Genomic DNA, 12,019 nt, shown 5'->3' on the forward strand with positions numbered 1-12,019 from the left:
CCAACTTTCAAGAATGACATACATAATCCAAGTCATTTGTATCTGTGTTTGGAATTTGTTTTATATATGTGGATTATCTAACTTCATATTAGTTTGGAGTACTGGAAAAGGTATACTATGGAGACAGATGACTTAGTCCTGGCTTGTGATTCTGGGCAAGTCACTGAACTGTTCCTTAGATGCCTTCACTATAGGTAACATTGGCCAATGTCAGTCATACCTGTTACATGTTAAATAAAGGCTTTGAGCTAGATGATTTCTATAAAAAGATCAACAGTTGGAAATGATGGGCTAAATCTGGTAAGATGAAATTTAATAGAGATAAATGTAAAGGTTTACCCGTAGGTTAAAAAACTCAAGTCTGCAAGTTCAGGAATGGGAAGTAGGGCTAAATAAACCTGTAAAAGGAGGTCTGGTGGATGACAAGTTCAATGAGTGTCAGATTATAGTAAAGAAAAAACATATAACTGGGCTGCATTAATAGAAACACTGCATTCAGAACAGAGGCAGTCAATCAATTAGCATTTATTAAATGCCTGCTATGTGCCAGGGCCTGTGTTAAGCACTGGAGATACCAAGGCAAAAAACAGTCCGTGCTCTCAAAAAGTTCACAGTCTATTGGAAGAAGATTATTGTCGTATCGTAGAGACAGCTTGTGGTGCCTGGCATCAGGAAAACCCAAGGTCACATCTGGCCTCAGACATTTACTGTGTGACCCTGGGCAAGTCACTTAAGTTCCATTTGCTTCCTCACCTATAAAATAAAGATTATAATAGCACCTACCTCTTGTGAGGATAAAATGAGATAATATTCATTCCTTTCCTTTACCTTTCTCATTTTCTGGGTAGACCATGCTATTATTATTAAACTTTGGAGAAGATATTGGAATATGTTACTCAGTTTTAGGCATCTAATTGAAGGAAGGACAATGACAAATTAAGATACATCCAGGATGGTGCATGCGCTTCAGACTTTTTTTTTTTAATTAATTTATTTTGATTTATCAATAATCACTTCCATATGCTTTTGAGTTTAAAATTTTTCTCCCCCTTCCTCCCCACCATCCTCCCCAAGATGGCGCATAATCTGATATAGGCTATACATTTACATTCATATTAAACATATTTTCACATTAGTGATGTTGTAAGTAGAAATTAAAACCAATAGGAGGAACCATCAGAAAGAGGAAACAAAACTCAACAAAAGAGAAAAAAAAATAGCAATTTGGCTTCCATAGTTCTTTCTTTGGGTGTGGATAGCATTTTCCATCACAAGGCCTCTCGAGATGTCTTAGATACTTGTATTGCCAAGAAGGGTTAAGTTTATCAATATTAGTCATCATGCAATGTGGCTGTTATTGTGTACAATGTTCTCTTGGTTCTGCTCACTTCACTCAGCATCAGACCATACAAGTCTTTCCAGGTTTTTCTGAAGTCAGCCTGTTCATCATTTCTTCTAGCACAATAGTATTCCATTACATTCATATACCACTACTTGCTCAGCCATTCCCCAGCTGATGGGCATCCTCTCAATTTCCAATTCTTTGCCACCATAAAAAGAGCTGCTATGAATATTTTTGTACATGTAGGTCCTTTTCCCATTTGTGTGATCTCTTTGGGATATAGCCCTAGAAGTGCTATTGCTGGGTCAAAGGGTATGCACATTTTCATAGCCCTTTGGGCATAGTTCCAAATTGCTCTCCAAAATGGTTGGATCATTTCACAACTCCACCAACAATGCATTAGTGTTCCAATTTCCCCACATCTTCTCCAACATTTACCCTTTTCCTGTTTTGTCATGTTGGCCATTCTGATAGGTGTGATGTGGTACCTCAGAGTTGTTTTGATTTGCATTTCTCTAATCAATAGTGATTTAGAGCATTTTTTCATATGAATATAGAGGGCTTTAATTTCTTCATCTGAGAACTCTCTGTTCATATCCTTTGACCATTTATCAATTGGGGCAGACATTGTTTTGTCCTTTGTTTTTGAAGGACCAATGACATCATGGGGTGATGTCTTGACTTCTGCAAGAATTGGATTTAAGTGAGGCAGAGTTGCACAAAGTAATCAGACTCACTCTTTCTTCCAGAGTCATCAAAGTCCAACTGCAAGACAAAAGTCAAGATAACTGGTGATGGCTGGGGATGCAATGGATGACTTTGGTGTCTTCAATGTCTGACCAAGTTCTAAGCATTCCACTCATCTGCTTCAGTCACCTTTACGGACGCTGGAACAAATTGTTCTTATCTGCCCATTCCAACAGGGGAAGTACTCACATGCTTAAGGTAGACACCTTCCAACTCACTGAGTTTGAGGCCTGTTGGTTTGTCTGATGAAATAAGTTTACCAAAGTGTAGCCATTGCATATGTTAAGCTTCTTAGAGCCACAGGTGAGAGTTGAGTGGCAAGCAGACATCAAAGATGAATGAGCAGCCCTAAAACAGACTCAGCAAGCCCTCACACCAAAGGTGCCAGTTTTCCTTGAACACCCAATACATGGGATTCTACAAGCCAACATTTGGTGAAGGATGAGAAGTCCTGTGGAGGCCTGGAGAAGACCTCTCTTTTTGAGCTAGAGAATTCTGTGCCTCTTGTAAGGTCTGGATTTCCCCTGGCTAGGGAACCCTGTACCTCCCCCATAACCACAGGGGTGTTCTTTTTATGCCAAATCAAGAGGCCTTATCTCCAGATTGATTAACGGTAGTAGTTTAATCAAACATTATGAATACTTACAAATAGGGGCAATCTTTAGTCTGGAGACAGCAGTCAGAGAGTTTAGCAGATTCCTGCTAAGCCCTAGTAGAACCTGCAAAATCCTTCTGGTGACTATAGAAAACAAAGCGGGGAGGAGCTAGAGAATGCATCACTACTGATTGGTGGATATTTTTGGTTTTCTACTTAGAAACAAGCTTGGGCGTTAGGCCAATGTTATGCCCAAACATAAGTTTATACATTGATCACATACCGGTCGTGATATTCTTTTTATGGCTTTCATAGGTAATAGTATCTTAAGTTATGACTCAGTGCATTCAGTATTTAAGTTACGATTTTTTTACAGGTCACCATGTTTGGACTTCCACCTTTAACAGAGTTTAAGTTCTTATGGCTTTTCACTTATTACTGTATTTTATGGCTTTCCCCCAATTGGGACCCCACAACCTCCTAGGGAGGCCAAAGAGATCTAGCTCCTTCACTGCTCCTGTTTTCAGTTGCCAGTGAAAAGTGTCTGACATTCAAAAATGTGTCCCAATGTCAAAATAGGACCTGAGACTACCCTAGGATGGGTTAAGTCTGGAGGAGATGGGGGGTGGGGTGGAGAGATACGATAGCTATCTTCAAGTATTTAAAGGGCAGTCATGTACAAGAAGAATTAGACTTGATTTGCTGGATTGTAATGAACTGAATTAGAAATAAATGAGTGGAGATTACAAAGACAGATTTGATATTAGGAAACATTTATAGAAACTGTAGCATGACAACTAAATTTATAAATTCTGAACATTTATAAATGAAACTGGAAAGGGGACAACAAACAGATATAAAATGAAAGGTTGCTTCTGTTTCTATAACAATGTATTCCGTTGTCAACATTCATGGAAACCCCACATTTAATTCTTAACAACTTAGCGAATGATGGTGGACATGGCACTTGTAATATATTTGGAAAGGCTGAATCTGACCAAATATATACAGAAGCAAACTATACTCAAAGTATGACTTTCAAGATTTCTCAAAGAGAGGAATATTTTAAAAGAACAGAAAACATTATGAATGATACTACCCCCAAAAGGTGACAGAATATATCATCAATTACCAATCAACACATGTATTTTCTCACCTCTAGAACTAGAGATGTCACACAAGCACAGGGAGGATATCTTCATAAAAACATGATAAAGCAAGCAAGCTTTTGTAGATGAGTTTCCACAGAAGAATACAATTTCACAGTCACACAACTTCCTAAGAGGTATAGAGAATCTAAGATCCCATTGTGTTTATTTATTTTTGGTGATGAAACAGCATTTGATTCAGTAGAATAATAATGGTTGCCTTATAATGAGGTCTCATGCTTATGTTAAGATCACATAAGACCCTCTGAGATACAGAACACAGTGATACCTGTTTAATGGTTTGTTATCTGTAAAGGTGTTTGCCATTATCATTCAGTCAGTCAATAAACATTTATTAAGTACCTACTACGTGCCAGGCACTGTGTTATGCACTAATATTCTACGTAGAATCCATATGGAAGGAGAATGGGCACCCTTGGAATATTAAAGGATTCAGATCCCAGAGTAATGATCACAACCCAGTGGATAGGTCTCCTATGAAGGACTTATGGGAAGACTCATGCATTATGAGAAGGCACGGATGGGTTTTGATTTGTATCATTGAAGGGAGGACCCAAATATATGGATTCAAAGAAACAGTGAATTCCCCCTCCCTGAAGATCTTCATGTGAAGGATTCCTCCTTCAAGTATAAGGGGTTGGAATAAAGGTTGCAGAGAACCAAGCACCCAGGAAAGTAAAGGGAGATATCTGGAAATCATCAGCAAGGTAAAGTAATTGGGGCAGAACCTACTGTGTATCCCTACTGTGTGTGTATCTACTAAATAAATTCTCATCCCTCTTCCCCACTGTTTAGCAGACCAGCAGAGTACTAGAACCTCTTTGGAGAGCAGAAGGAAAATGAAAGAAAGGTGGGTCTATCTAATGAGATAAGTGCTGTGTTTTAACCTTGCGTTTGCTATCAGCTAAATAAATCAGAACTTGCTCATGTTCCCATGGGGGCAGAGCTCACTAGCTTAGAAATCTAGAGGAACAGAAAGCTCCCAGGATCACAGGGACAGGGGCAGATCAGAAACCACGTAGTCCAGTCCACTCCTCGCCCTCTCCAATACACTTTTCTACAGATGTGGAAAGAAGACCACAAAGGTACATAGCAGGCAATTAAATAATTGGCCTGCTGCTTCTCTTTGCTTCAGTCTGCATTATGGTATGCCATGAGTAGGCTAACTGCCAGTTTTTGAAAAGCAAGAAGCAAGTCCTACAAAAATTAAACCTTACTTGGACTACCAGTGACCAAGGCTTTAGCGTGTTCAACAAAAGGTATGGCAAATAGGCCATTTGTTCCAGCAGTTAAACTGCCCCAGAAATTAGTCCTAAGAGTTGGCCAAGGGAGCTACCAAAAAGGAGACAAAGGACTGTGAAGATCATTATAATCAAGTATGAAGAGGATACTGGATTTTGTAGTGACCTTTAGGAGTGTTTTATATTTGTTATTTGACAAATTCCATGTAATTAAAATTTGTGTAGGCAGTTAAGACACAGTAGGTAGACTAGGGTGAACATGGACTCAGGAAGATCTGAATTCAAATACTGCTTCAGACACTAACTATACGATTCTTCAGTTTCTTCATCTGTAAAATGATACCTATTCCATAAGAGTTGTTGTAAAAATCAAATTAGATAACATGCAAAACACTTTGGAAATCTTAAAATGCTATCATAATTATTATTTTTATGCACAAAGTACAAGTTGGCAGGTGGAGGTAGAACCAACATGGTAGAGAAAAGGTAGGGATGCCCCTTAGCTCTCCCAAATTCCCCTCCAAAAAAACTTTAAATAAAGCCTCAAAACAAATTCTGGAGTAAAAGAACTCACAAAAGATTGAGGTGAAACAATTTTCCAGCCCAAGACAACACAGAAGGTCAGAAGAAAAGGTCTGTCCCACTGGGGTGGGAGGTGAGTGTAGTCCAGCACAGGCCAGGTCCCAGCAAACCAGCAGCAGTAGCAGTGGCAGCTTTCAGAGCTCTCGGCCCACAGATAGTCAACAGCTTGGTAAAAGAGGCACAAAAAAATGCTGGAGAAAATAATAACTTAAAAAACTTTAAGGCCAAATGGAAAAGAGACACAAAAACCCATCAAAGAGAATACCTTAAAAAAGCAGAATTGGCCAAATGGAAAAAGAAGTACAAAAGCTCACTGAAGAACATAACTTCTTAAAAATTAGAATTGGGCAAGTAGAAGCTAATGACTCCACGAGACATCAAGAAACAATAAAACAAAGTACAAGAGAATGAAAAAAAAAGAAAATGTGGAATATCTCATTTGAAAAACAACTGACCTGGAAAATAGGTTGAGGAGAGATAATTTAAGAATTACTGGACTACCTGAAAGCTATAGTTAAAAAAAAAAAAAGCCTACACATCATCTTTCAAGAATTTATCAAAGAAAACTGCCCTGATATTCCAGAACCAGAGGGCAAAACAGACATTGAAAGACTCCACTGATCACCTCCTGAAATTCCAAAATGAAAATTTCTAGGACATATTATAGCCAAATTTCAGAGTTCCCAGAGCAAGGAGAAAATAATACAAGCAGCCAGAAAGGAACAATTAAAATACTGTGGACCACAGGTAGGATAACACAAGATTTAGCAGCTTCTACATTAAAGGATCAGAGGGCTTGCAGTATGATAGTTTGGAAGGCAAAAGAGCTAGGATTACAATCAAGAATCACTTATCCACCAAAACTGAGTATTTAAAAAATTTCAAAAAAATATTTCCATCCTTCTTGATAAAAATGACCAGAGGTGAATAGAAAATTTGATTTTCAAATACAAGACTCAAGAGTAGCATAAAAAGGCAAACAGGAAAGAGAAATCATTAAGGATTCAATAAGGTTAAACTGCTTACATTCCTATATGCAAAGATGATACTTACAACTCCTAAGAACTTTCTCATTATTAGGGCAGTTGGAAGGAATATATGTTAGACAGAGGACATGGGTGTGAGCCGAATATGATGGGATGATATTTAAAAAATAAAATTAAGGGGTGTAAAAAAGGAATGTACTAGAAGGCAAAAAGATGAGGTAGATTGGGGTAAATTATGTCACATAAAAGAAGCAGGAAAGAGTGTCTACAGTGGAAGGGAAGATAAGGGAGGTGGGGAGAGCTTGAATCTTACTTTCATCAGAATTGACTCAAAGAGGGAATAACATACACACTCAGTTGGATACAGAAATTTATATCATCTTACAGGAAAAGTAGGAGGGAAAGGGGACAAGAGAAGGGGTGTGTGTGATAGAAGGAAGGGCAGACTGGGGGAGGTAAAAGTCAGAAACAAAACACTTTTGAGGATGGACAGGATGAAAGGAGAGAAAGTAGGATAAACAGAGGGAGAAACAGGATGGAAGGAAATGCACAGTAACTATAACTGAAAAAAATTTTGTAGTGAGGTTCTCTGATAAAGATGTCATTTCTCAAATATATAGAGAATTGAGTAAAATTTATAAAAATAAGAGCCAATCTCTAATTGATAAATGGTTAAAGGATATGAACAGGCAGTTTTCACACAAAGTAATCAAAGCTATATATAGTCATATGAAATAAAGCTCTAAATCACTATTGGTTAGAGAAATAAAAAATTAAACCAGCTATGAGCTACTACCCCACATCTATTAGATTGGCTAATATGACAGAAAAGGAAAATGAGAAATGTTGGAGGGGATGTGGGAAAACTGAGATACTAATGCATTAGTGGAGTTGTGAACTGATTCAATCACTCCGGAGAGCAACTGGGAACTATGCCCTAAGGGTTATAAAACTGTGCATACCCTTTTGATAAAACAGTGGCATTACTAGGTCTGTATGCCAAAGAGATAAAAAAAAAAAAGGAAAAGTATCTATATGTACATAAATATTTATAACTTCTTTTAGTGGTGGCAAAGAATTGGAAATTGAGGGGTTATCCATCAATTGGGAAATGGCTGAACAAGTTGTGGTATGTGATCATGATGGAATATTATTGTACTGTAAGAAATGACTAGTTGGATAAACTCAGAAAAACTTGGAAAGACATGAACTGATTCAAATTGAAGTGAGCAGAGATAAGAGAACATTGTACATAGTAACAGCAATATTCAAAGGACGATCAACTGTATTATTCACAGCAACACAATGATCCAAGACAATCTGAATGATGTATGATGAAAGATGTATGATGAAATATGCCATCCATCAGAGAAGGAACTGATAAGAGTCTGATTAAAGGTCCAAGCATACTTTTAAAAACTTTTTCTCTTGGTTTTTTTAATCTTTCTTTCACAACACGACTAATATAGAAATATATTTTGTATGACTACACATGTATAATCTATATCAAATTGCTTGCCTTCTTAAAAGGGGGGGTGGAAGGAAGGGAAGGAGGGAGAATTAGGAACTCAAAAATTAAAAAAAAATGAATGTTAAAAATTGTTTTTACATCTATTTGGAGAAAATAAAATATTATGTAAAAAAAGAAGTTGGTAACTGTTCTAGTAGAAAAAAATGAAAGCTGGTAGCCCGTCTAAATACTAGCAATTACTAAATCTCTAATTTTCTAGGCTATCAGGGAGAATGAAGTTTTCTTAAGAAAATGAAAAAAGGGTGCAGCTAGGCAGTGCAGTGTACAGAGCACTGATCCTGGAGTCAGGAGTGGCTGAGCTCAAATGTGGCCTCAGACACATAACACTCATTAGCTGTGTGACTCTGGGAAAGTCACTTAACCCCAACACATAACACTCACTAGTTGTGCAAGTCTGGGCAAGTCACTTAACACTCCACCCCCCCAAAAAAAAGAAAACGAAAGAGGTATTGCAAGAAGGAAGCAAAAAAAGACAATGAAGAGACAGAGGGGAACTCTATCCTATGCCAGGAGGTTGGGGGTGAAGGATGTAATACAGAGAAGGAAAAAGGAAAGAGCACTGAACAACTGAAGTAACAGGTACAAGGTTCCTTATGTACAAGAAACAGACTGCCTTCAGAACTTGGAAAAGAGAAGATATTCTTTACATGATTAATGTGAAAATAGGTTCAATATGAATATATGTAGAACCTATATCAAATTGCATGTCGTCGAGGTGGGGGGAGGGGAGAGATGGGGAGAAAATCTGGAACTCAAAATCTTATGGAAGTAAATGTTGAAAACTAAAAATAAATAAATTAAAAAAAAAAAAAAAGAGACTGATGCTGTGTTGCCAATAAACCCCAAGGACCTGAGCAGAATTGAGGGCTCTAGCATTTGACCTAACTAGAATGAAAATAGGCACAGCTTTAAAGTGTCTTCTCACCTTATCTCACTGTTCCCTTCCCCTATCTTCCTCCACAACTGCTTTGCAGGGATGAGAGGTCCACAGGTATAGAATATGACATCTATTTCCAGATTTTTTCTCCTATGGATTAATCAGTTTTGCTGATTTTCCCCCTTAATTCTTTTTCTTTAAATATATTCAATGTTATACAGAATGGCTTCTGAGGAGTGGAAGGAATTCAGGGGGAAATTTAGGTGATGTAAGAACAAAAGCTATCAATAAAATTATTCAAAAATAAAGATTTTCTTAACTGCACATGTAAAGGTGAGTGGTGTGGGACAGAACAGGTCCACAGGTGTGGAATTTTGTATATAATGTGAGCTTTGTTTTTTTCACTCCTGTTGGTTTACTGATTTTTTTCTCTCTTCCTCTTTTTGTTTTATTAAAGTCTTTAATAGGGATGGCTCTCTGGGAAGGGTATTTTGGCAATGCAAAAACAAAATACATAAATAAAATTTATTTTGAAAAAAATACAGGTCTTCTGAGGTATCTCCTCTGGAGCTGGTCAATTCTCATGCTCTCCTTCACTCTCTTTCCTGTGGAGCCGAGTAGCTGGCTTCGGGCACTTTGGTTCTCTTTTCTTTGTCTACCCAGCAGGCAAGAAAGCAGAGGCTTTTAAATCCTGCTTTTACTCTCTTTCACTCCCTGATGGGTTCTTACATGTGTTCTCTTTACCTAGCAGCCAGGAAAGCAGAGACCTTTTGGCTTCACTCTTGCTCTTCCTTTGGACAACATAATGTGGAATAAAGCTGACTCTTCTTTTTCTGCCAGTGGGCAGGGTAACTAGGAGCCAATGGCCTAAAACTATACAAGAGTGATGGGAAGCTCAAAAGAATGAAATTATGAAAATACATATGGAAATCAATCCATTGAGTGGAAAAGGGGGAAGGTACACAGATTTAAAAGAGACTTGTAGAAGATATCCACAAAATAATGGAACACTGATATAAACAAGTATATGATTTTGTAAGAGTAATGTCAAGAGTTCTAAAGTATGGAATGAGGACAACAAAAATTATTTTTGTTGGGTTTCTTTTAAGATATTTGGGTACAAAAAGGATTATCAAAGAAGTTGTAGGATGATTATTCAAGATGATGGGGTTGTAGGGGCAGCTAGGTGGCGCAGTGGATACAGCACCGGCCCTGAAGTCAGGAGGACCTGAGTTCAAATCTGGCCTCAGACTAAACACTTGACATGTACTAGCTGTGTGACCTTGGGCAAGTCACTTAACCCCGATTGCCTCACTTAAAAAAAAAAAAGATGATGGGGCTGTGGTAATATAAAATGATGAAAAAGGTGAACTAAGAATTTGCTTGACTTCTCCTCCCAGGGTTAATGTCCCCTTAAAAAATTTCAAAAAGATTATTGAAATAACTTCTAACTAGAAAATAACATATCTACTTTCTTACCTTTATAAAAATTTTTAAGAGAATGAACTACATTATATTGAGAGTATCTTTGTTGTGTGTATAAAAGCATGTGAAGGAAATACAGGCTTTGCAAACAAATTTCTATAGCACACCACAGAAAGGGGAGTATTAAATATAATCCAGTTCAATCAAACTAGTATAATCTCAACTTAGCATTGCAATAATACTAACTTTGTGTAAGTAGAAAACAAAGTCTAAAAATTGGAGGGGGGGGTGAGGTTATAGAAGAGAAACTAAGTATCAACATTAATATCACTGGCCTATCCAAAGTTCTACTTCCTCCATGAAGGCTCGATTACTTCAGCACAAATTAACCCCTCCATTTTCTGAATTTCTACGAATTTTTTTTCTGTAGTGTATGATTCAGGATTTACTTTCTAATTATGTGGTGAGGAATAAAAATTCTTTCATCAAGTACTTCATAATATTTTGGTTGAGGAAATTACTGCAGAAACATGCTATTACTCTATCTTAATCTTGTCTCTCCAACTAAATTATAAGGTTCGATGAAAGGTGGCCTTCACAGTACCTAGGACAGCTATGGGTATACAGTAGTCATTCATTAAGCCTTGATAGTCCACTCTACTGTATATCTCTAAGAAGTAGGCAATGAGAATTTATTATCAAAATTTCTTAGATAAGGAACTGAAACAGGAGGGTGTCTTACCCAAGATCACCCAATGACTGGGTGGCAGAAAGAGTATTAAAATTTATACTTGCATGAGTCTTCAATGCTTAGTAATTTAGTTTTATTAAGGCAAAATTTGTTTGGAATATTAATACTACCTTCACACAGGAAATCCCCTAACACTACCTACCTATGGCAAAACATACCTTCTCATCCCAAAGGATATTTTGCAGTTACAAAAAATGAAATCCAGGTTGGTACTGGAGAAAAGTTTTAAGGAATAGTTAGCCTCATGAAGTAATGACAGCACACTTAGGGAAACAAGTTTCAATGAAAATTAGATGAAACTATGGGAAGATCTCTATACATTTTTCCTATTTGACATAGGTTGATGTAGTTCACACTGTGAAACCTTCTCTGGAGAGGATTCAATCTTTTCAAGAGTATAATAGAGTTCAAGGAAAACAAACAAAAAAGGAATATATTTGCTATAGAGATGGATTGTTTTCACAAAAAGATTTTACTTCACTTGTAGGTTTGCACATAACTCACTTGGCTTTTCTGAGGCTTCACTGCCTTTGCTTCATAATCTCCAGGTTTGTTTTTTTTTTTTTTTAACTTCTTCACATTAAAACCCACAATTTCTCTGGCATATATTTTGTGTCACCTCAAAAGGGAGCTTGGTCATCGTTTTTTCCTCATTGTGGTTGCATATACTCAATGTTTGTATAGCAGTTAGTATACTAAAACTTTGTAAAGATGTGTAAGCTACTCAGAGAGTGCCACCTAATGGCTTTGTCATATGTAATCTGCATAAAAAA

The sequence above is a fragment of the Vombatus ursinus genome, unplaced genomic scaffold (assembly GCF_900497805.2).
Source record: "Vombatus ursinus unplaced genomic scaffold, bare-nosed wombat genome assembly UNPS02014781.1, whole genome shotgun sequence".
NCBI lineage: Eukaryota > Metazoa > Chordata > Mammalia > Diprotodontia > Vombatidae > Vombatus > Vombatus ursinus.